This window comes from Corvus kubaryi, unplaced genomic scaffold (genome assembly GCF_017639235.1).
Source record: "Corvus kubaryi isolate FWS band 111438036 unplaced genomic scaffold, C.kubaryi_AGA036_p1.0 133, whole genome shotgun sequence".
NCBI lineage: Eukaryota > Metazoa > Chordata > Aves > Passeriformes > Corvidae > Corvus > Corvus kubaryi.
The window spans coordinates 20,425,304-20,449,097 of record NW_024580667.1 but is presented as its reverse complement, the minus strand read 5'-3'; the positions used below and the strand labels follow the sequence as shown (position 1 = coordinate 20,449,097).

The 23,794-nt window shown below is 37.1% G+C and overlaps 1 protein-coding gene across 6 annotated transcripts in view; it reads right to left on the bottom strand.

The window, feature by feature from the left end:
- Positions 1–23,794, bottom strand: part of MYO16 (myosin XVI) — a 367,375-nt gene that overhangs the window by 212,791 nt on the left and 130,790 nt on the right. The window lies entirely within an intron of this gene.

The following is a 23,794-nucleotide window of genomic DNA, read 5'->3' as shown; positions in this document are numbered from 1 at the left end:
TCTTATGGCTTCAGCCATCAATCGAACCTCAAAGAGAACCACCCACTGCTAAATAAAATTGACATTTGTCACCAACTGGAGACAATGAAAGTGAGCTTGATGAGTTCAACTGTAGTCCATAAAGAAGCCAGGCTGAAATTTCTCTAAGTTTCATTCAAAATTCAATATAAAGGACAAAGGACTAAGAGGAGCCCTTGGGGGTGAGGGGTGGTGAAATGAATAGATTCGTGAGAAAAGATACCACCAGCATGAAAAGAAAACTTGTATTTTCTACATTAAATATGGTCAATGAAAGAATTTGCACTATGAAGGGAAATCTTAGGGTTTTTTTAATAAGAAAGCTCTCATCCTTGAAAATATAAATTTCTGGTGGACATAGAAGCTTACATTACTAGTGTTACATTACTAGAAGTTACATTACTAGTGAATTGTCATGTATCTTCTTTAAGAGGTTGCAACATTAATTAATTTTAAATGTTCTCTCTATGGCTTTTAATGGCAAGGAATTATGAAATAAGAGTGACCTCAGGTAAATTTAATTACTTTTCTTAGCAGCTTGTATGACAAACACCTTCGCTAATAAAAATGAGAAGTATCAAGGACTGCCTTTCTTAAAACCACAGCAGCAGAGGTCAAATGTAATAAGAAATTATTAACAGAAGGCATGACTGCTTCTTTCAGGGTCTTTCTCTGTAAGTATTGTATCAAAGAAAAACTTGCAATAGGCTCAGCTCCTCGCTCAGAGTGAAATATGACATGAAAAACTAGCAAGTTCATGTAGGCATTATGTCATCAAACCTAAGGTGTTGAACTGTTAGTCTGAGGTCATTTCAGTTTCCATCACAGTGACCAGGAGACAGACAGACATCAAAAATAACTCACCTCAGCTGTCTCAAACACCTCAGATTAGACCATATCCTATGCAGCAAAATAATCTTTCCTCCTACAAAACACACTACTTTCTTCTAGTCTTTTCTTGTTGCACTGACTGTAAGGGGGAGCCTAGAGAGCAAATTTAGATTAGATGTATATCTTCTGAATCGTTAAACGAGATTAGAGGAGAGGAGTTGACTCTCATGCTTAGTGAAAAGGAATGGAAGGAGACTTACAAGTGTAAAATCTTTCATTCATAGTGCCATGAAAACAAATTTCTACTCTCTGTCCTGACAGATAAAATCAAAAAGATGATACAAAATCAAATAAAGGGTGGATTTGAAGATCATAGTATCTTTAGAGGATGGTTTAACAACTATTTATTGTACTTGTTTCACTACTAGGAAGTATGATTTTTGTGTTGCTTTCTACTTATTGACCCATGAGAGTTTGCTGGTGAAGGTAGAATTATGGACGCAAAACTATTTCATATCTTGTTACTTTGCATATAATAAAAACCCACAAAGTCTTGCAGGTATCTATCTTTCCTTGCACATAGATAACCTCCAGACAATGCCAGAAGAACATTTTCTTCCTTGTTAAGAAACCAAAAGACCTTTGATGTACCAAATTCAGGAAAAGTAGGATAATTACTTTGGTCAGCAGCACACTTTTAATTCATTCTAAGATGTAGTGTCACTGAAGGAAGGACATAATATGGAATGACTCAGTTCCAAGCAATTTTTATTGGGTACTTCTATATTCATTAATTTCTTGAGAAATGTTCGCAATGCTACCAGACAGTTTGATCAAGCTTGGTGACAATTGTGGCAGCAGCTGTAGGAGAAGCCCTCAGAATTTAAGTAAAGAAGCGATCCTGTACAATGGTGAACATCTAAAAGTAGGATCTTGCTTTAAAAAGAAATATTTTAAGGGTATTAATAATAGGCATTTTTAACCTGGTGTATCGTCCCTGCCTCCCAGCTCTGCACCATCTGTGAGCTTACTGAGGGTGTGCTCTGTCTCACTGCCCACATCAGTCATGAAGACCTTGGACAGGACTGGACCCACTACTAACCAGGGGGCACACCACTAGTGTGGAACATGTTGCAGGCAACAGACATCACAGATATTGTACCTTTAGTTTAGATTCAGATGGCCAGAACTGTGCTAAAGAACTTGAGTACTCTATTACATATACAGCCTTGTAGGCCAAACAATAAGAAACCCACATATGTCTAGAGATGGGATTCAGATTATCTGAATATAGTCCTGCTTTGTTCTTAGGTTTCTGTTCATAGCTCTTGAAGAAAACATGAGAAAAACTGTCCCCATGCTGCTATTAATTTCCAAATTTATATGCATACCTTGTTTATTCTATTAATATTCTAAATGCTATTCCACATTTATTCCATTTCAATACAACCCACTTGAATTCTGCATGCAGTGCTTTAATGCATATGAAAAGTTACTGGCTTACTTATTTTCAACACATCCTCATTCTCAAGTCATTTCTTAATAAAAACGATAAATATTTTGCAAAACTTTATGCAATATATCCCATAAATATCAAAAATATTTTTGAGAGAAGTATTTGTCTGCAATGATAAATTGCTTGTTTTAGAAAGACTGCAGAAGGAACATCTTTAAATATATTATTTTACAGGTGATCCTAAAGACACCTAGTTAAATACACCAAATGCAAAATGCAACTGAAATGCATTTGTGCTATGCAGCGCAACATCCATACACAGATACAGCAAAAGAGACTGAATTCTTGTGATCAGTAATAACTGAGTAGACAGTACCAGATTTGCATAGAATCCCCATATGATCAGAAATCTGAGCCTGCTGCCAAAGAGAAAATACCTTTGGCTAGTGAAAGGACAAAAGATTTCCTTTCTAGCTCCAGCAATGATGATTCAAAATACTTCAATTTTTATTAGGATCACTCTACTTCATGTTTTTTAATTCTCTTTTAGTTTCTGTCTATTTACCTCTCTGTAGAATCTCTGATGTTTTCAAAGCTTTCATTTCAGAAAACCGGAGTAGAATAGCTAAATTCCACATATATGCAAAAATGGTGACCCTAAAGATTAGCTAAGGAGCTCAGAAGCAGTATAGCCTGAGGTAGGTTCGATGTGCACAGTCTCACAGTACCAATCTATGTGCACACCCATGTTTTTTGTGAACATGGTGCAGTTTGAGATGACTTCCCACTCAATGGACCAGAGATGAACAGCTTCAGATTCAGTGCAGAGTACACGATACAATGTACATCCCCACTACAGCTTATCCCATGGTCACATCTCTGTATAGCTAAACTTGGAGCTAATTTAGGATACTAGAGAGAAGAATACTGCTTTTGCTTAACAGGATGCCATAGGAGCTGAACTCTTCCTTCCCAAATAATGTTCCAGAAGATAGAGAAGAAGCCCAATAGCTTTTGAAGTCTAAGCACTGCTGGAAATTTTGATTTGTAAGAATTTACAAGAACTACTAACTTCATCAAATGTGAACAGTCCTCTGCAGTGCTCTGTCCCTATAGAAGCTACCCTTTTCCCCCTGGGAGAGGCACCCAAGTATAAATGCAGTCGCAAACTCTTAAGACTATGTTGCTGTAGCTGTATCCAATGGATTAATGTCCAAATTCCCACTGGTAAGCTAAAAGTTGAGTTTAGACCACATTCTACAGTTAGGAAGCCTTATTAGTGATACTATTAACTCAGAAGCAAACATTCAATAAACAATCAATCTCTCAGTCTCTCTTTTTTCTTTTTTTTCTTTTAAGAATTAACTGAATTCCAAAAATCAATTTAACATTCACAGGGGCAAATGTTAGAAAGCCTTAAAACTTCCTTCTGTACTATTTATTATTTGGCCAATATTCCTTCCTACTCTTTCTTATGTCCAAGGTTGCAATACAACTTATGATTGCCAAATGAGAAATATATCTACTTATCATTACTCAAAAAAAAAAAAGGGCCCAGGAATCTCCATTCTGAGGAATGTGTCCTTATTTAAAGATTTAAAATTATTTATCTCCTTCTGTCTCTCTGAACTCCAATATATTTTGTGTATCAGCAGTCTAACTTTATCAGGATAGGTGAAAACCACATGAAAAACTGTGGGTTTACACCTTCTCCAGCCATCTTCAACCATCTCCAATATTCAGGGACAGAATTTTAAGTACTAGTTTGTGTGTCCAGAAACTCAGTGCCATCACAACAATATGGACAGCAGTGTAATCTTGTTTAGGCATTGCTTGAGGACTCCTAAGTTACCGAGGTTCCCCAAGGACTGGGAAGAGATGTGGGCATTTCTCTGCCTAGGTACTACCTCTTGCTTACCTTCCCAGATAGGATGTCACAGGTTTTGCACCCAGAGAACGTTGTGCTCAGAAGGCTTTCCTGGTGGAACTGCTTTCTGAACCAGGGTCAGCATCAATCCACTTTAGCTGGAAGACTGGTTTCAGATTCCTGAAAGTCTGACTGATTCACTGAAATTCTTAAAATCCTTTCTTCTCTTGCATACCTTATATTATTCTCTCAAACTCATGGACCATGCAGGTTATTTAAATATTTGAAATAACTAACTAATTTTTCTTTATTCATATTGTAGAAAGTCCCATGTGCATTATAAAATATTTTTAATACAGAAACGATGACCCAACAACTGCCTCTATCACTTAGGATTACCACCTTTGACTTCATGAGGTTTTATGAAGGCAATCAGAAATACCGTAGACCTTGAGAAATGTGTGGATATTAAAAAAAAAAAAAAAAATTAATATACCTGTTGCTATTAAAAAACCCCAAAACAACCCCAAAATTTTCTCCTAATAGCAGGCTTCTGCACAGTTCTTACAATGGTTCAATTGTTCTACAATATGCTAGCTGTGTGCAAATTGTGCAGTCATCTGTCAACCCCATCACCAAACCTTTTTTTTTACCTGTTTATATTCATATATTATTAACCTATTTTTAGTCAATTCTACGTACTCCATATGTATATAACAGTATGCACTTATATACATGCAAATATAGAAACATTTACATAGTATTCTCTCATCTATGTTCATCAATTTCCTACAGGGAAAGGGTAGCATTTTTTTCATTAACGGCTGAACGATTCACTTTTTCTTTTTTTTTTTTTTAATATAACTACATGATTTACAAGCTGCTCCTTTTTATAAAATGCCATTAACCATGGACATAGACCAAGATTAAATGTAGTTCTTCACAAAATATTTTTGCATTTTACTTTCTGTGACATGATTAGTTCAGTTTTTACCCCTTTATTGACCTACTTTTTCACATTAATTCCACAAAAAGGTTTTGCACATTGAAGGATACCCAAGGTTTACACACACACACATATCTGCATGTTCTCATCTATGCCACAGTTACTGTGCTGACAGTACATCCTTCCCAAAGTCCTTAGTGCATGATCAGTTAAAAAGAAAGCCACAGTAATCAGGATATCATGCTCTATTTGTTTGAGAACAAGCAAACATACAGGAAATCCCACATGCTCATGGGCTCCATGGTGCCATGCAATCTTGCTCTCTAACCTCATTGGCTTTGTTCCAGTTTAGCCAAATTTAGAAATATATCCTCTGAGAGAAGGCACAACCACCCCTCCCCACCAGGTTCAGGGAAAAAAAAATTTTCCTCGAAGGAAAGTGAAAGAGACAAAAACTATTTATTTAACAAACACACGGGAAAGGAAAATAATGCTAAGTAATAAAATCTTCCGCTGTGGAGGAAAAATCTGGGAAAGTGTTAGAGTCCTCCCTTTGGTCTCCTTGGAGCTGGGGCTTGGCCCAGGGCCAGGCCCTCTGTGCCCAGTGGAAAGTCCTCCTGATGTGCTCTGAGGTTGAAAGCAGTCCAGCAGAAAAGGGAGAAAATTTGAAAGTCCAGGGAAGGAAAAAAAAAAGTTCAACCCTCAGTCTCTCTCTGGAGAAAAAGCAGCTGAACAACTGGCCAAAAGCTGACTGGAAAGTAGCGAGCCAGGTGCTTCCCTCCACTCTCGCTCTCCTGCTGCAGCTGAAAAAAAAAAAAATCTCTATCTCTGTGTGACCTTGAACAAGCTGCAAACTGCTTTGAAAAAGTTTTGCTCAGTTCTTCCTTCCCCCTCTCAGGCTCAGTTTAAAAGCATAGAAAGGCACAAAAATTAATTTCTGGGCAGAGGGCAGCGATATGGGATACACATCATAAAGTCACCCCAAGACAGGCTTACATAAATTTTCATTCAAGATACCAAATCCCACAAATCCAGCTGGCTCCTCATTGTGGCTCCTATTAGACTTGTTTGAATCTCATTCATTAACAAAGCAAAAGGAATAAAGTTGCTCTGCACAGTGTTGTGGTTTAGGTCATTAGCACTGGATACCACTTTACACAAATTCACAATGCTGAACAGATGAGGAATAGTTCTCAAGGCAAAGCTAAAAAAAAAAAAAAAGTTGAAGACTTCACCACATTAGCAAACCACAGACAACGAAATAAAACATTAAGTGAGATTGAGCAGCTGCTCTCAGTTCAAAAGCCTGTCTTCCTTCCAACTAATTTCAACAACAGATTTTTGTAGGCAGAAAATTATTTCACAGAAATAACAATACAGCTACTAGAAGAGCTGGGGAAAAAAAGTTTTTAGTGATTACAATTATAGATCCTCCACTGACAGTTCCCCTACCTGCCACCATCATAATTGAGTTTTGCCTGCTTAGTAAGAAGAAAACTGACAGACACAAGCTGGGTAACCTCTTTTATGTTCTCTTTATGAGCCTAGAACCATCTAGAAGCTATTTTACTAAATCTAAATATTGTCTCTCAGAATATTGATTGCCGTCTTAATACTTTCATTTTAACTTTTTTCCACATAAACCTTTAAGAAAGCCCCTTCCCCATGACACCACAGATTCTTAAGGTATTTGGAAGATAGATAACCAATTTCTATACACTCCAGAGTAAAGAAAAGATTCCTGTTCCAGAACAAAACATCAAAAGAAACCCATGAAAAAGGCTGACTCAGGGCTAGAAGTCTACCATGAAGGATACATATTTCTAAATATTTACTTTTACTATTCCTCCCCCTGGGCTTGGCAGAGAAAGAATAGGGATCACAAATGTTCACAGGCTATCTACAAAGATATGTAAGTTCAGTACTGTCTACGGCAAAGAGTAGAGTCACCTCAAAGCTGTTCTAGCTTCAGTTTTGGCTTTATTGACCCTTAATGTAGCTTGCCAAATGGAAAGAAAAAAAAAAAAAGACAACATACTCCCTTTGTGGAAGACAAGAGTGGGTCTGATAGAAAATCATTCCCCAAGTAGGGATATCTGTTACGCAACTAACCCTAGCAGCCCCCTTCCTTTCTTACATCTTGAAGAAAAGCAAGTGAGTGGAAATTTCATCTGTACAAAAACAAGCCTTTAAAATCCCTTTCTTTGTCCTTCATAGGGCAATTTCCATCACTGCAGTCTGAGGGGGACACACCTGATACTTTATTAAATGGTAATTTCAATAACTCCAGGCTGATGACTTGAGCTTCAAAGTACTACGTTTTACAAATTATAAACTATAGCTTCTCTCAGGTGGTTAAGTTACTTGCAGTTAGTTAAGTTCCACATCAAAACACCACCATCCCTCCACCATAATGGCAGGTATAATTTTCCAAAATAAAAGGTTTTTATCAATAAATTCTTATTTATTGAAACCTGAACTATTAAAAGTATTGAAGAAATGCAAACAGGGGCCTTGAGTTTCCAAATTGAAATTATTTTCTTCCTTTGTTTCCAGAGAATCTCTTAGCAAAATAATCTCAACAAGGACCCAAACTCCATACCTATACATACAAATTCAGAACTAAAATCTGTGGATCACAAACCAAAGTAACAACTCTCAGGTACCCTAACAAATGTTTCATGCATGCCTTGCATGGGCTTGTGCAGCTATAGAGAAAATTCAGGGAACAAATCATACAGCTCAGCTGATTTCCTTCACAGCAGGGCATCATGCTAAGGTGTATTCATGAAAACCAATTCTCCCTTAATAAAATTAGAAAAACTTCTCACTTCCTTTTACCTGAACTTGCAGAGAGCACAGTTCTGCAAACTGGGCTAGCCCAGTGCACCATTTATAGGACTCCTTCCATAGCCTTGAATCAATGGTTACCTGCAGCAGGAGTTTCCACCTCTCACACAGGAAAGATACTGATGATCACCTGTCTGCAATATTTGTTCTGTTCCAGGGCTTTCAACACTGTAAGAATTGCTGTCTATAAATCCATGCCTGTCACATTACCAAAACTATTCTTTCACATGGAGTAGGAACTGTCTGCCATCTGGATAAGCTTAACTTGTGATATAATAAAGGTTTGAATTAATTTTTGGCATGCCTGATCCCACCCACATCATAAAAACACAAACACAAAGCTCAATCCCTTATGTCTGTGATGACACAGCCTACAGAATCAAAGCTGAATTCAGAGCCTTTTAAGTGCCCTACAGGCATATAAAATAAACTGAAGAGGATAGAACACATATCTCCACAAAAACACTTTCACAAAATCAGGAGATAATGCAGTGCTGAAAATTTTATGCCAATACCCTGACATAATTGCTAAAATAGATGCATTTGTATTGATACAAATTTATGTTATGCTGCTAGTACTCACTTATTTCCATCATAGGTACACGTTAAACCAGTCAAGGAATGATCATACAAATGTTGTTTGACATTCACCCATCCTTGTGTAAGTAAAGTATTTCAGCTGCTCTGTGGATACAAGTTCTTTATTTCATGGCACTTCTGGGTTCCATGTTGCAAAAATGGGCACCAAAATCTGAATATGCAACCTAATCTCTCATCAAAACAGACTTGCTTTCTTGTTACAGCCTAGAAATGAGGATTTAGGGGTGCGTGCCTGTGACAAAGAACATCACAGTTTTCCAAAAATCCCAGGCATTTATCTCTGTGGCACGCTGGGTAAGAAAGGATAAAAGCATGTGCCAATACAGTGTCTGTTCATAAGAAAACACTGTATAGTTGCATATATATAAGATCACCAATGCCTACAAAAATCCCCAATTTTATTTCAAAATACAATTCTTGGTTGTTGAATTACTTCACAAAAATAGTAAGAATAGTACTTAAAAATCATCAAAGTTCCACAATCTTTTAGGCAATCATTTAGTTCATGAATAAAGCATTTTCCTCCTTAAACTATTAGAATGTAGGCAATGTCAGTTCACAGAAAAGATTTTCAGTAGAGTTAAAAAAAAAAAAAAAAGGCTGTCATGGCACATATTACAGATTGCTTAACAGGCATAGTCTGTTTGACTAATGCATTCAGAAGATAAAAGAATTAGCACTGATGACTGAAAACTAACGACCAACATTTTCCCATCTGTTTGTGCACCATGGGGACTTAAATTCCACCCATCAGCTGGAAGGCATGGAAAAGGCAAAGAAAATCCCACTCTGTTCCAGTACTGAACACTTCTGATAACACTGCAGAAGCATAGCAGAAGCGTAGCATGTTTTCAACAGCATCTTTCAAAGTAAAATACAACTAAGTATGCAGTTAGGAAATTAAAATACAAAATCTACTTATCCAGAAGTGATCAAATAGAAAGTAATGTACATTTCTCAAGTTACCACTATTTCCATGCCCTAGAACTACAGCATTCATGAGGATTGGGGAACATTCTATTAATTCTAAATGCATATAGATTTGTACTTGGATCTTAATTAGACAGCAAGTTGTCTTTCATGGTGGTTCTTCATATTCTGAATCCTAGCACACACCACCAATGTTTCTCGAAATTTAAGGTCTTAATTTCTAAGTTAAATATAGTCTGGTTTCCTTGACTTAGCTTTGCCTCAAGGAATTATTCTTATTTTCTCTCTTCTCCCACACAAATATCTGGAAATGCTGAGAATCATCCATCTAGTTTGACTAGGAATTGGAAGAACGGAATTATTTTTGTTATATCCATTTCTGTTTCTTAACTTCCATACTTCATTCTGAAGTTTTTCAATGACTTCAACTGATCATTCTTAACATAATGAAAATCTCTAGCTCAAATGCATGACCAAATTTTGCCATACAGTTTGAACACTAGTTGCTTCAGGCTCAGTGTGTCTTCATATGTAATCACCGCTGGTCCTACATCTGTGAGGAAACAGGACTTAATATTTTTTCTCTTACTTTTATTGGCTAGATGTGCATTCAGGCATGAGACATTTTAGTTTAGCCACAGTGTGGGGCAAGAGAATCTATAGTGTCTGGTGGGACACGCCATAGGCAGAACACGCTCAAGTTCAATTCTAGGGCTCCCACATAGCTATGAGTTTAAACATCCAATTCTCCAGTCTCTGCACATAAGCTTTACTCAATCAGAAATTACAGGAACCAATCTTACTCTCAGGATATGCATATGCACTTGTCTTAATATAATATCAATATTTCAATACTCTACCCACCAAAATTTTTCCTTACATTAAAAAAAAGGTATTACATTAAAGAGCAGCTAATGAAGAATTATATGTCTCTTATTTTCATCTCCAAAGCGAAGCACAAAAAGAAAAGAAAATAACTGTGTTTCTTTCTTACTTTCCTACTTTATGGAGGCACCTCTTGCACAGTTTCAGTGAGAGCTCCTCCAAAAAGAGACAAAAAGATTGGCATCAGAAGGGCTCTAAGAGCATGAAGACACTCCTCCTTTTAGCATAGTATGCAAAAAAAAATAATTTTATTTGGAATAATTACATGAATTGGATGTACCTGTTTGAATATCACAAAAATAAGTTGACATTTTTTAACTCTTTTAATCAAACCATTTTATCTGAAAGCATGGGAAAAAAAGGGAAGACATTTCAGAATTTATTTTCTCACTGAAATGTCATATTTTTATTGAAAGTGAAGGTAGACTAAAGAATTGAAGAAATTACAGAAAAATCGACTCCTTATATATCACAAAGAAAAGTTCTCTTTGCCTAGAATAGCATTCTCATTCTGTTCTATTACGAAGACACTGCAGCAAAAATCCAAAAGATCAGAATGAGGTCAACGAAAAGGGTAGTTGAAGTACTGAAGGAGTGGTATTTGACTTGATATTGCCAGCTCTCAAATTATTTGGCAAGAAAAGGGAATTAGAAAGGAAACTTCAAAGAGCATTGATGACTAAAGACTAAAATTTCCCCATCTGTTTCTGCACATGGGATTTGCAAACTTCCCATCAGTAGCAGAGCTTATGGAAAAAAATGAAATTATTTGAGCACTGACTGCCTCTGATAACAGCATAGAAGCACACTTTCTTCTAATTTTATTTTAATTGTAATCATCAAAAATTTTGACAGGCATAGAGAAAAATGATCAGTCCCTGTCTTATAATACTGCAACAAAAGGTCACTTTTTGAAATTATTGCCTTTTATTTTTAGAAAAAATGGAAATAAATTCCCCTTCATACAGCAGGGAGTGAGCCTTTGGAACCGCCTGTCAAAAAGTCTTTCAATCTCACACCACAGTTAGAGTTAACAATTACTTTATAACCATTGACCAAGCTTGTAATTACATACGGTCAAACAAACCTCATGCTTTAGGAATTAAAAAGATCACTCCCTGGGGTTAGCAAGAACTGTCACTTGAGTTCAAAATTGGACAGTTAGTAAGGCCTAGCTTTATTGTAGGCAAAATGGAGATAGGAAGCATCCTCTGATGATCCACTACTGTACTGACAAGTACAAATAAAATAGAAGACATCGAGGTTAAAGTTTTACTAATATGTTTCCTTACAAAGTTCTATGTGTTTGTATATATATACATGCATTTATATGGGAAAGTGGTCACACCCACACACACATATATATACACACACTCTCCAAAAAAAACTGCTGGAGAAAGTTCTGCTTAGTAGCTTCACTTAAAAGGGTTTCCACCCCTGACCCACCACAGACGAGGGCAGAAAAAACAAAAGAACCACATGGCTGCAAAGAAAGGAAGTTAATTTTGATGGCTCAGTTAAGATTGAAACTTGTTTTTTGAAGAGCTTGTAGTTTACAAGTTCAGTGTAAATCACATAAATGGTAGAAAGTCTTGGGGCAAAACTCAAGGCCCAGTTTAACATGATAGTCTTCTCCTTAATCCCCATGGTTTGGGAAGCCATCTTCTCTTCCTTTCTATGCACACCCTCATATCCATGTCTGTAGTTATGTAACTTGGGAAATACAGATGCTGAATGTTTCGATTCTCATTCTCCAACCCATTTTGAGATTACTGACACAAACACACACACATATATGTACACATGTGTGTGTGTGCAAATTAAACACACTTCAAATGGCACACATAAGTAAATAATACTACTTCAGGCATGACGTCAGATATTACCATTTTATTAACACAGAGAAAAAAGTCAGAGTCCATGTTAATGTATATACACACAGTAAAAATAAAGAAAATCTGTATTACATGTCTCTGCTGTAAAAAGCAAGAAAATAAACAGTATGCAATAAATGATAGCTGTGTACAGCATATAGTTTCTGCAAAGATAAATGTATCATGCAAGGAAGTAAGAGTACAAAACTGCTATTTTAACTCAGTTAATTTGCATTTTTGTTGTGAGACAGATTCATTATGTTGATTGATAACATCAACATGTTCCCAAGTGTACAGGGAAGGGACTGTACAGTAGCTTAATCTGCACTCAGGGTGATTCTGTCTTGCTGGTTAGTAATTAACTCTAGATCCTCTAGAAACAAATCATCGTGTGAAATACGAAATCTATTTAGGAAGTTTAGTATGCCAGTCACCTTAACACAAAACTGGCTTCTCAGAGCATCAGTGTATAGTTAGAGAACTCACCAGAAAAGCAGTTAATCACTTTCCTGTGGTTGGGTAATGAACAAAGTGCGGTAGACACAAAAATCTTTCAGTCATAGAAAGCAGTAACTTGCTGTGTGGAACTGCAACAAATGAGTCCCTAATAAAACTGTGGGGGAAATATACACTCCATGCCAAATTTTGACATTGATTCTATGGCAAGAAAACCATGCTTATAAATCCTAGCAGTACAAGTATAACCACAGCTGACATTTATATATTAACCAAACATAAAACTCCAGGTTTATTTGCAATAATTGGTCTCTGTGGATTAATGCATATATTGGAAAAGTGACGGAATTTTACACAAAGTTGAAATAAACACTTCAAAGACATAATGCTATGTCACCCATCAAGGATTTATATACTTGTTTTATCAGACAAATTTTTTCCTCATCTTCATAATGTGTAATCTCAGCAGTCAATGATGAAGTAATAGGCATTAATCTATCAACTGCCTATCACCTTGCCAAGAAACAATTGTCCATAATCATTCCCCTACCATTCTCTGGTCTTCATTTCAGAAAATGAATTTTTCCACCTTCCAGTACTGTCTTAATTTTAAGGAACACCCTTCTTGCCAATAAATGCAAGTCAGTAATCTTGAAGTATTCACTTTAATTCAACAAATACTTTCCATTTTTTAACAATTGGAAAAATATTATTTACTGTGTTTTAAAAATTCACAATATATCATAGTTTCTAATAGGAGTAATTTGAAATTAAGGCAAGTCTGATTTGGTAAACTTTGATTTCAAACAGCTGAAGATGCAGCTGTTACTCAGAAGTAATACAAAGGCTAGTTTTCTCCTGTGCTTTCATAAGCCAGCTTTTATACATTTTCCAACACCCTTTTAGCCTTTCATCCTTGCAGACAGCAACCACATCTTGCTCAAGCTTATTATCAAAACAGAAAAAATAAAGTACATCCAACTTTCCATTATTTTTCTTTTCATGGCTTTAACTCCTACACTTCACTATCCAACCCAGTTTCATTATTTTATACTGTTCTACACTGAACTGAATTACCTACTTTTTCCACTCATAGTCTATACCAATTATTCTAGATTTGGAAGGTCAATGCTTTTCCTTCACCTTTCCTATTCTAACTGAAAAGTCTTCAAACACATGAGCAAATGTGAGTCTTTTAATGACCTTCATGTCACCTCATTTATTACCTGCACTAAACCTGCACTGTTATAATTTGCCTAAACCATCTGCTTTCAATACCTAAGCCAGTTTTTCCTGCAGCAGTTTTCTTTTCAACGACTTTACACATCAATCTTTATGGTGGCATATCAAGATAAGCTGTCCTTGAACTTTTGATAAATTGTATCAGTGCTGCATTTTCCCCTACTAGCTCACTCAGAAATTCAAGAATTCATGGAGATTCATTTGATGGCTCTTTTTTCACACGTTCATGCTCCCAAGCCCTTCTAAATTATGCATTACAAACTATGCCATAGTGATATTTCATTCCAGTATTTCTGAAATGAAAACACACAAAAAGCCATATAAGACTGAGAGGGTAGGCTGCTGGTTTGAGTGGTTTGGGGCTTTTTTTAGCATCGGGGGACAGCTCTTATGAAAATAACTAATATATTAAATATTGTAATAAAATAATTTTTACTTTATTAATTAATGGTAAAAAAACTTTTTACTCTGCAGTAATAATAACAACAGCAACAACAAATGGGGTGCCTCACAATTATTTTTAATGAGAAAAATTGGGTTTAATACCTCATCTTTTTAAAAAAATTGGCTTCAATCCTAATGATATGGTGATTCAAGGTCTGGTTCTAAGTTCAGTGTACTTCAATACTTGCTGCCAAAATCCATCACAGCTGGAAAACGTAGCTCACAAAGATATATAGATCCAAACAGAAGAAGTCCATTGCTTGTCATGATTACTAAATTATACTGACTTTCCTATCCCATGTAACAATTAAACAGATGTTTTTATTGAAATTTAGCTAGGAAATTTCCATCTTCCCTGATGTCAGCCACTTGGTCTTGTCAACTAATGAGAAGGTGATGCATTTTAATGTTTAACATAAAATGGTTCAGAACCCACTGAAACTCCAGAAATTTTTAAAAAATGCTAGGAAATTCTGTTTCCAAGGGGTTTTTTTATCTACAAATACAAGAGCTTTTATAGGTGAAACGCATAATTTTCAGCAACAAATTCATATAACAATGGAGAAGCTTCAAAACACCTCTTTTCAAAATGCTCTCCCCACATCATGCTTCTTTTGAAAAGCAGTTACTTTCCTATTCATAGTTAAACCATCACCTTTGCTTTGAAAGGACTAAGTGTGCTTATTTTTACAAAAAATATCTGCTAGATAGCATACCACTCTCCACAACTTTTCATCACAGAAAAGGTCACCAAATCAGGCACCTTTTGTTTTTCATAAAAGAAAAATGCGGAGGGAATCTTTTAAGCCACTTGCCCATTTAGTGAGGGTTAGTTTAGTTAAAACTAAGTAACAAAATACATAAATCCACACAACCAGGCATTCACAAACTGCAACTCATCACAATGCACTGCAAGAGGATGAATGAGTGAGAGCAGTACTGCCAGCCCCTCTTCAATGTGGAGCACCCCTTCCCTCTGGACACCTTGCCTACTGCTCATAACACAGTTCCCTCTGACCTATGGGTGGAGTAACGGTGGCTTTAACTATTAGTAAAGCTTAACTTCTTCCTTATATTTTTTAGATAAAAATAAATAACTACAGAAGTTCTAATAATCCCAATTAATCACCCTGTGCACCTCTTGGGGCATGCATTCACTTGGAAGACCACAGCACTAGACTTCACATATTCAGATTTTCACATTTCCAAATATTTCTTATATTTGTATAGCTTCTGACAAAACCTGACAGACAGTAAGAATGTACAACTCAACAGGAACTACTAAATAATTTCAAGCAAATGTCACCAAAAGATTGTTTTTTAGCACTTCTATTTCCATTCTATAATTATTTCCCTGATTAATCAAGCTCCTTCAACTGGCATATTTCTCATATGTTGGCCTTCTCATACCTTATTGAGGTAATATTCAGGTTTATGAACCACTCTGCAGTTTCTCTTACAAATACTTCTGAGGCACACAATTAATTACAGATCTAAATGACATTCTCAACTTACTTCCAGAGACTAAACACCTAGCTTTGGGGCCTTGGGGTTTCCTTCCTTGAGAAAGAAAAGCTGGGTTTTTTTTTTCCTTTGATTTCATACTAGTCCATTATGTATTTTGCTTTCAAATATCTGGAAACAGTACTAAAAACAAACAAATAGAACTATTTAAAACGCTTGAAAAACAGTATGTTTGCCCAGTACTTAACTTCTCATTCTGAACAGCATTCTTCCATGAGCTTTTCTCCTGTCTATTTTTGGGCTATAGAAATTTAGCTTAGTCTGACTGGCATCAACTATCTACCACATAACTTTACTTGCTATTGTTCACTATGTTATGTTTTTAATATCCTCTCTATGTTACTTTATTGTCTTAAGAACACAATCAGAATAATTATATCCACACCGCCCTCTGAACAGCTGTCATGTGGAAATATACCACTAGAATGGGTCTCCTGAAGCATCACTTTGGTAATGCACGTAACACATAACACATAACCTCATTCAGAAATTTAAGATCAATTTTAAAGCCAGTTAGGGTTTGGGTTTGGTTTTTTTTTAATCCCTATTACTCCTGAATGGAATGCTGCTTTCCAACATATCTCCTAACATTAAGAAAGCTTAGTTTAATTTCTGTCTTAAGTTTATTGTTGGACACTTTTGCAATCATTTGCTTTCATGCTAGCAGTAACTTCAGGTTTTAAAAACTTTTTTTACCTCTTCCTCTATTCTGATATATTTAGAGAAATTTTTACAACCTCCCTGTTTTGTTTTTTTTAAGTATAACAAATTATTTTTACTCACTTCTCTTAAGATAAGCTTTTTACTCCCGCGCTTATCCTTGCAAGATTTCTTGGTACAATTTGCCATTCTTGAACATGGCTGTAGATAGCTAACTGCAGGCTGTCATTCCTTGGACAGTGGCAACAACACTCTTCCCTTTCACTTGGAAGCATCTTCATTCCAACAAAACCAAGAATCTGTTTTTCCCCACCTGAAGTTACAGGTTTGCAGCATACAATTGTCTTAAAACTCACTAAAGGTCTGAGATCTTTTCTCTTATTTCCAGCTGGTGGTTCCTGAACATATCACAGAAATGTCTGTTGCTCAGAGTATGACCTTGTACTTTGTACACTTAAATGTAAAGCCATTTTTATTAAGTCTTCAAAAATACCCTATTATTTCTGCATGATCTTGTAATCCTCACCCCAACAGATAAGATACTGCAGCATTGTCTTCAACACATTTCATTATCATACTCCTATTTTTCCTCTCAAGGTTAAGACCGAAAACTCTAAATAAAATAACATCATAGGACCCATTCTAATGAAACCTCAGCAACCCTTGGGCCCATTTCTGTCTTAATAGCTAGGCTGTTGTCATGTTACCAAGTTCTTCACTAACAAGCAGCTTTTCCCTCCTGCAATTTAACTAAGTTTTCCTCAATTCCCTAGCTACTCCATGAGCAACTCACAGAATAATTATGTCAGTGATTCAAGCAGAGGCTGCTTGGCATAATGAATGAATTTCACCTTCTACAAATATCCCCCAGTGGTGGAACATCCCCAGACCATCTTCTTCATAGCACAAAACTATGTTTACTGAAGATCAAAGCCAGATGTTGATTTTTATTATCTTGTCATTCCTTGATCCTCTTTCTCTGGGGAAAAAGAGAATTAGTGTGAAGCTGATCCAAAAAATTCCCCATTTTTGGGCATGTTGTCCATCTCTCAGCATACTTTTCCTGACCTGCTCCAGCCAAAATTGGGGGTGATATTTTTCCAACAGGTCTAACTCTCTTTTACCTCCACGAGTTTTTATTTTCTGGAAATGCTCTGATGCTAAGAACTCCAAAGTATACAGATCTGCTGCTTAATAGCCATGGTCTATGTCCTAAGTCTCATCCCCAACCCCAAATGTTTTCCACCTGGACATAGGAAGGGAGGAAGCTGGGAGGAGGGATGAAAGGAGGCAGAGAGGGAAAGTGTGTGTGTGTGAGAGTGACTTCTAGACATCAAATAAGTATTTACAGACTCTTCAGTCTTAGTTTCTGTGGCTACTTCCCACGTAAAAAGGCTTTGATTTATCCCATGATTTAGCATTCCTTGTACTGTGAACTACAGATTCTATTTCACTGGTTATTTCTCCTGTCAACTGAAGTTCAATGCTATTTCTTTTCGCTTTACATTATCCTCATTTCTTTTCTAGGCTATCTCATTACCTTCATGATAGTTCTCAAAGTCAAATGCTTTGACCATTTTTCTGTATTCACCTAGGTTCCTGTTCTTATCTCTCCTTGGACTCCCTTCAGTGCTGCATCACCAGCTAGCTTCATCCCTTTTCCCCAGTCTTTTTGGAGAAAGACTAATATTTCTACAGTTTCCCTCGAGTGTTGCCATCTGGTGTTCAGCAACTCATTAAAAGGCATCACCTAAATTAGTTAATTAGTGGCCTTCATCTAGGTTAGTTCTGCATTATCCCAGCCAGCAATGATGAAAGGCTGTAAGCCAGTAGTACACACTCTGAAAGTTCCCTCCTACACTTCTCACAGATCCACCAGCCTCTGCAAACTGCGAGTGAATTCAAATAGATACCCACACCTTTCACAGAAAAAACCTGCTATTTAAAGTTTCTTACTACTACTCTAGAAAGACAGAAGAATCATTTTTCTTCCAGGCCACATATCATTTATACTATAAACCGTTAACCACTGTCTCCTCACGACTTCTAACTGCTCTTCATTCTGTCCCCTTCCCTGCTTCCTCTCATATGGACTCAAAGGAGGAAGTCATACTGAGCAAGATTGAGTGGGAGGACAGAATTGCTTCCTCTGAGGAAGTAATTGTTTCTGGAACTATGAAATAGATCTTTCTTTACGTTCTAAAGATAGTGGTATTTGGATCATTCCTCTCCGCTTGTTAACACAGTCTGAATGCAGCTGCAAAGAACAAGGGCAAAATAACTATGTAACTGCTGTCTGATTACATGACTTTGGATACGTGCCATTATCAACTGTGTGGGGGAGCAGAAGAGAGTTACAGCCCCATAAAGACTTCTTTTCTACTCCCACCAGGAAGTCTGTTCCTGTATATTTTTTCCAGTAAAAATACATCCGCTTTTGGAAAAGGGATTTTATGCCAAAATCAAAAGTGGATTACCCATACAGTGGACGGCATTATATACCTGACATTGCTCATCTATTGTTGCTGTATATCTAATGAATGATTCTATGGTAACCCCCTTTTGCACACTGCTACGCACAGATTTTTCTAAGTTCTTAAATAGGGGAGAGAAAAAATATGCAGCTTCAATTTTTTTTTTTTTTTTAATTTGTACTTTTAGCCTTCTACGCCAGATTTGCGTTTTGTGCTTCAATTCTATGTTCCAAAAAGCACATGATAAAACATACTTAATTAGTTAGCAGACAGAAGGTACACTTACTTTTCCTAGTAAGGTCAATAAAAAGAATGTATTAAAATTTTTCTGAGGACGTACTACTGATCTCTGCTTTTCTAGTTAATTAACTGCCATGTTCATCACAGTAATGCTTTCAGATCTATGAAAGAATAAATAAAGAATAAATCTCTACTGTGCAACTGCTGTACAATCTCCATCTTCCTAGTTTCATCTAACAATATCTGCACTGAAGATAGTGAAAATGTAACATTCATGTTGCCCACTAAAAGGTACCTCCTTACAATAATAAAATAAAGAGAAGTACACCATAAAAACATATTCTCATCAACTTTCTTTTTCTCTGTTGCTCTCAGCCTTAGGTCAGTGAACATCAGAAGATTTCATGATTCTTTGGGAGTGGGGAGGAGGGAAACAAAACACCCCCCAAACCAAAAAGAAAGATACATTAATAAAGAAAAATCAGTTATCAACTTGTAATGTGTGAGCCAGACTGTACAGCTCCATGATGATTACCTGTGCTATGCTCTGAAATTAAAGTGTCGTAAGCAGCAAGTCATAAAGAAACCTGTGGTTAGCAGCACAGCCATGGTTATCTTGAGAAAAAGAACTAAACGTGGGAGCTCAATAGGACTGTGAACCCTTTAATAAATAGCTAAGAATCATGTTTCAAAAATTGAGAGAAAAGAATGGGTCAGGATCCAGAAAAATATATCATGGAATTGCAGAGACTTGAATCAGAATTTGACCAGTCATATTTTTACAATTTAATTTTCCAATGCTTTTGGAGTGGATGAACTGAGGAGGAGGTGGGGTGGCTAAACTGCTTGGCTTCCTTTGCCTTTTTAATGATCCAGTGCTGATCCTCTAAAACACAGAATTCATGATAATAAATAATGCAGAGTGATCAAAAATTAAAAGAAAATGCAACATTCTACAAAGTGGTATTTTTATCGATATACCCTACTGCCTTAATAGCCAATGTTAATATAGAACATTGCAACAGTATCAATGTTTACCCCATGTGTGCAGGTTCTGGCTGGGACTGAGTAATTTTCTTCACAGTAGCCAATGTGGGGCTGTGTTGGAGAGGGTGTTGATAACACAGGGATATTTTAGCTATTGCTGAGCAGCACTTACACAGAGCCAAGGCCTCTTCTGTTCCTCACCTCACCCCACCAATGCAGGCTGGAGGTGCAAAGGAGCTGGGAGGGGACACAGAAGGGACAGCTGGCCCCAACTGTTCAGAGTGATATCCCACACCATATGGCCTCATGATCAACATATCAAGCTGGGAAAAGAAGGAGGAAGGAGGAGGATGTTCAGAGTGATGGCATTTGTCTTCGTAAGACACCATTACGTGTGATGGAGCCCAGCTTCCCTGGAGATGGCTGAACACCTGCCTGCTGATAGGATGCGGTGAATTATTTTTTCTTTTGCTTTGCTTATGTGTGCAGTTTGTGCTTAACCTATTAAACTGTCTTTCTCTCAGCCCACAGGTTTTCTCACTTTCACGCTTCCGATTCTTTCCCCCATCCTGACCTGGGTGGAGTGAACAAGAGACAGTGTGGGGCTGAGCTGTCATGACAAGAAGATAGTTTGAACAGTGCACAGGTCAAGTGAAGGTTACCCACTCTTATGTATCAATTAAAAGTATCTGAAGCTAAAAATTGTCTTTTGTGGAGGAACAATTAGACTGCAGGTGATGGGTACAGGTTTAAAGCTGCAGCCATTTCAAGGGATACTAAGAGGACTAAACACTTGCTACAGCTAACAAAGAGGAAGCAGCATCTAAATACTGGTGCACAGACATTCTGTAACTCTGGTAGCATAGGACAAAGAACACTGGCTACTAAGCTACAAATCTTGGCTAGTGTTTCAATTCAATATAGAACAAGTGCAGGAAATTAATATAAAATAAAATGTTGCAATGCACCCAAAACGATGCAAAAAGACCACACCCAACCGGATGAAACTGCTGACAGAGAATCCAGTCCTGAGCCTTCCAAAGTGAGGAATGACAGAGAAGAGATTTCCAATAAATCTGGTTGCTGTTCATACTCTCTTAAGAGATTTCATGTGGGCACAAATGTATACAAGCCTACACACATTTGTTCTTAAATGAAAGGCACTTCAGCATTCTCTTCAACCCGCTACAGGAGTTTTCTTCATACAAAATCCATGAAAAGCAATTCCCTATGCCACAGGGAGAATAGGCAAGGCTGATTCGGTCAAGAAGTGACTGATGAACGTGACCTTTCCTACCTCATCGGCATGTACAGCAGCCAGACCCTATGGATCGCTTCTGATCTCTGCAGCTCCTCACGTGCTGCCCCAGGGTAAGTTCCTCACTCACTGACTGTTTAGCAGACACGGGATGGATCTCCTGGCTGTTCAGTTCAGGGCTCCCCCGCCCCTTGCTGACAGCTACAAACTGAGAAGACAAAAATATGTCCCTGGAAAGCTATACCACCTAGGGTAAAGTGTTGGAAATTATGGAAAGAAATAGCTTCAAGCATTTCATTCTGCATCTATTCCAAAAACAGTGCTCACAACCCCAATAGCCCTCTAACAGGGCACGACAGCAGATTACCACATTACAAACAGCTACAGCTCCTCCTAGTTTGCAGTGAACGCGCTTTGATTTTGTCATTGCTATCCACCAGAGCAAAGAAATTGTGAGTTACCACACCTAAGATGATGAATGACAAGTCACTATCTTGTCTCAGACAGAGAAAAATGAAGACCACCAAAAGTGGGGTAAAGTCAGAAACTGGGCATGTTTAAGTAAATCTTCATTGATAGCCTTCTGAGATCTACATATACCATATATATATATATATATATTTTTTTTTTTCCTCCTTCAGGAAATGTTTTGAAGTCCTCACTGAGGAAATCTCCACTGGCTTCTGTGACAGTTTTCCAGAAATCAGAATTGAACAACTAAAGGACCATGCTGTTACCTTTTAGGTGACATATTTAAAACAGAAAATATTGTATTGTCTGGCCTATAAAGTCAGTCCAGAAGAAATATTTATTTTAAAGTAATTCCTGAGGTTACAAGAAGTGTTATTTTTTCTTCCAATGAAAATCGGTGGCATAATAGAAGCTGACTGTAGTTCATACTGGCATTATCGAGGCTCATGCTGCACATTAGATATGGTCCATGAAACACTCTAACCTGAAGGCAAAGTAATTTCTAATGTGAATTGCTCATGCAAAGGCAATTCAGAATTGTGAAAAATAAGTCTCTCCAACCTCAATTTTCATCTTTACTTTGTCAAATATTATTAAAGATAGCATTAATGTCATGGTTCAAAAACTACTGCTTACCTAAGAATATTTCCCTTCCTCTGCCATCTCTTTAAAAATCTTTAAATCTAAAAATTTAAAAATCTTTATTTTGACTCTAGAAGGGAGAGTATAAAGTTATTATTTATCCAGTCAAGGAAATTCTGCCTTTAAATGTGCTGACCACCTAAATTGTGGGCAAATTTATCAGAAGTTATTGCAAATAATATGGACAATTCAAACTTTATCTGCAAAAATACATATGGGTGTACCTCTGCTTATTGAGATTTTAATATATTAGATAACCTATTCACACCAAATTATCAGAGAGTACTTAGAACCTTCACATGAAGGCAACTTGTAACCAACAGGGACTGTCTTGGGGTGACTTTATGATGTGTATCCCATATCGCTGCCCTCTGCCCAGAAATTAATTCTTGTGCCTTTCCATGCCTTTAAACTGAGCCTGAGAGGGGGAAGGAAAAACTGAGCAAAACTTTTTCAAAGCAGTTTGCAGCTTGTTCAAGGTCACACAGAGAGAGAGACTTTTTTTTCCCAGCCAGCTTTCAACCAGTTTTTTTTCAGTTTTTTTTTCTTCTTCTCCGGAGAGAGACTGAGAGTTGAACTTTTTTTTCCTTCCCTGGAATTTCGGATTTTTCCCTTTTTCCGTGGATTGCTTTAATATCAGAGCACATCAGGAGGACTTTCCACCGAGCACAGAGGGCCTGGCCCTGGGCCAAGCCCCAGCTCCAAGGAGACCAAAGGGAGGACTCTAACACTTTCCCAGGTTTTTTCTTCACAGCAGAAGATTTTATTATTTAGCATTATATCCTTTTCCTGTGTGTTTGTTAAACAAATAGTTTCTGTCTCTTTCACTTTCCTTCGAGGAGAATTTTTTTTTCCCCGAACCTGGTGGGGGGAGGGGTGGTTGTGCCTTCTCTCAGAGGATATATTTCTAAATTTGACCAAACCGGAACAGGGACCAAATCAAATAACACTCAAATGATGGGCAATGGAAAATTATTTTTGATATAACCCTGTATAGAAATACTTGAGGTTTAATAAGATCGAGCTTCTTGCAAAAACAAGACGAAAATTTTATGAGTGTCCTCTATAACCTCAACTACTCATATTAATGACAACAACAGCACTGCATTCAGAACTTCTGAAAATTCCCCCTATTACAA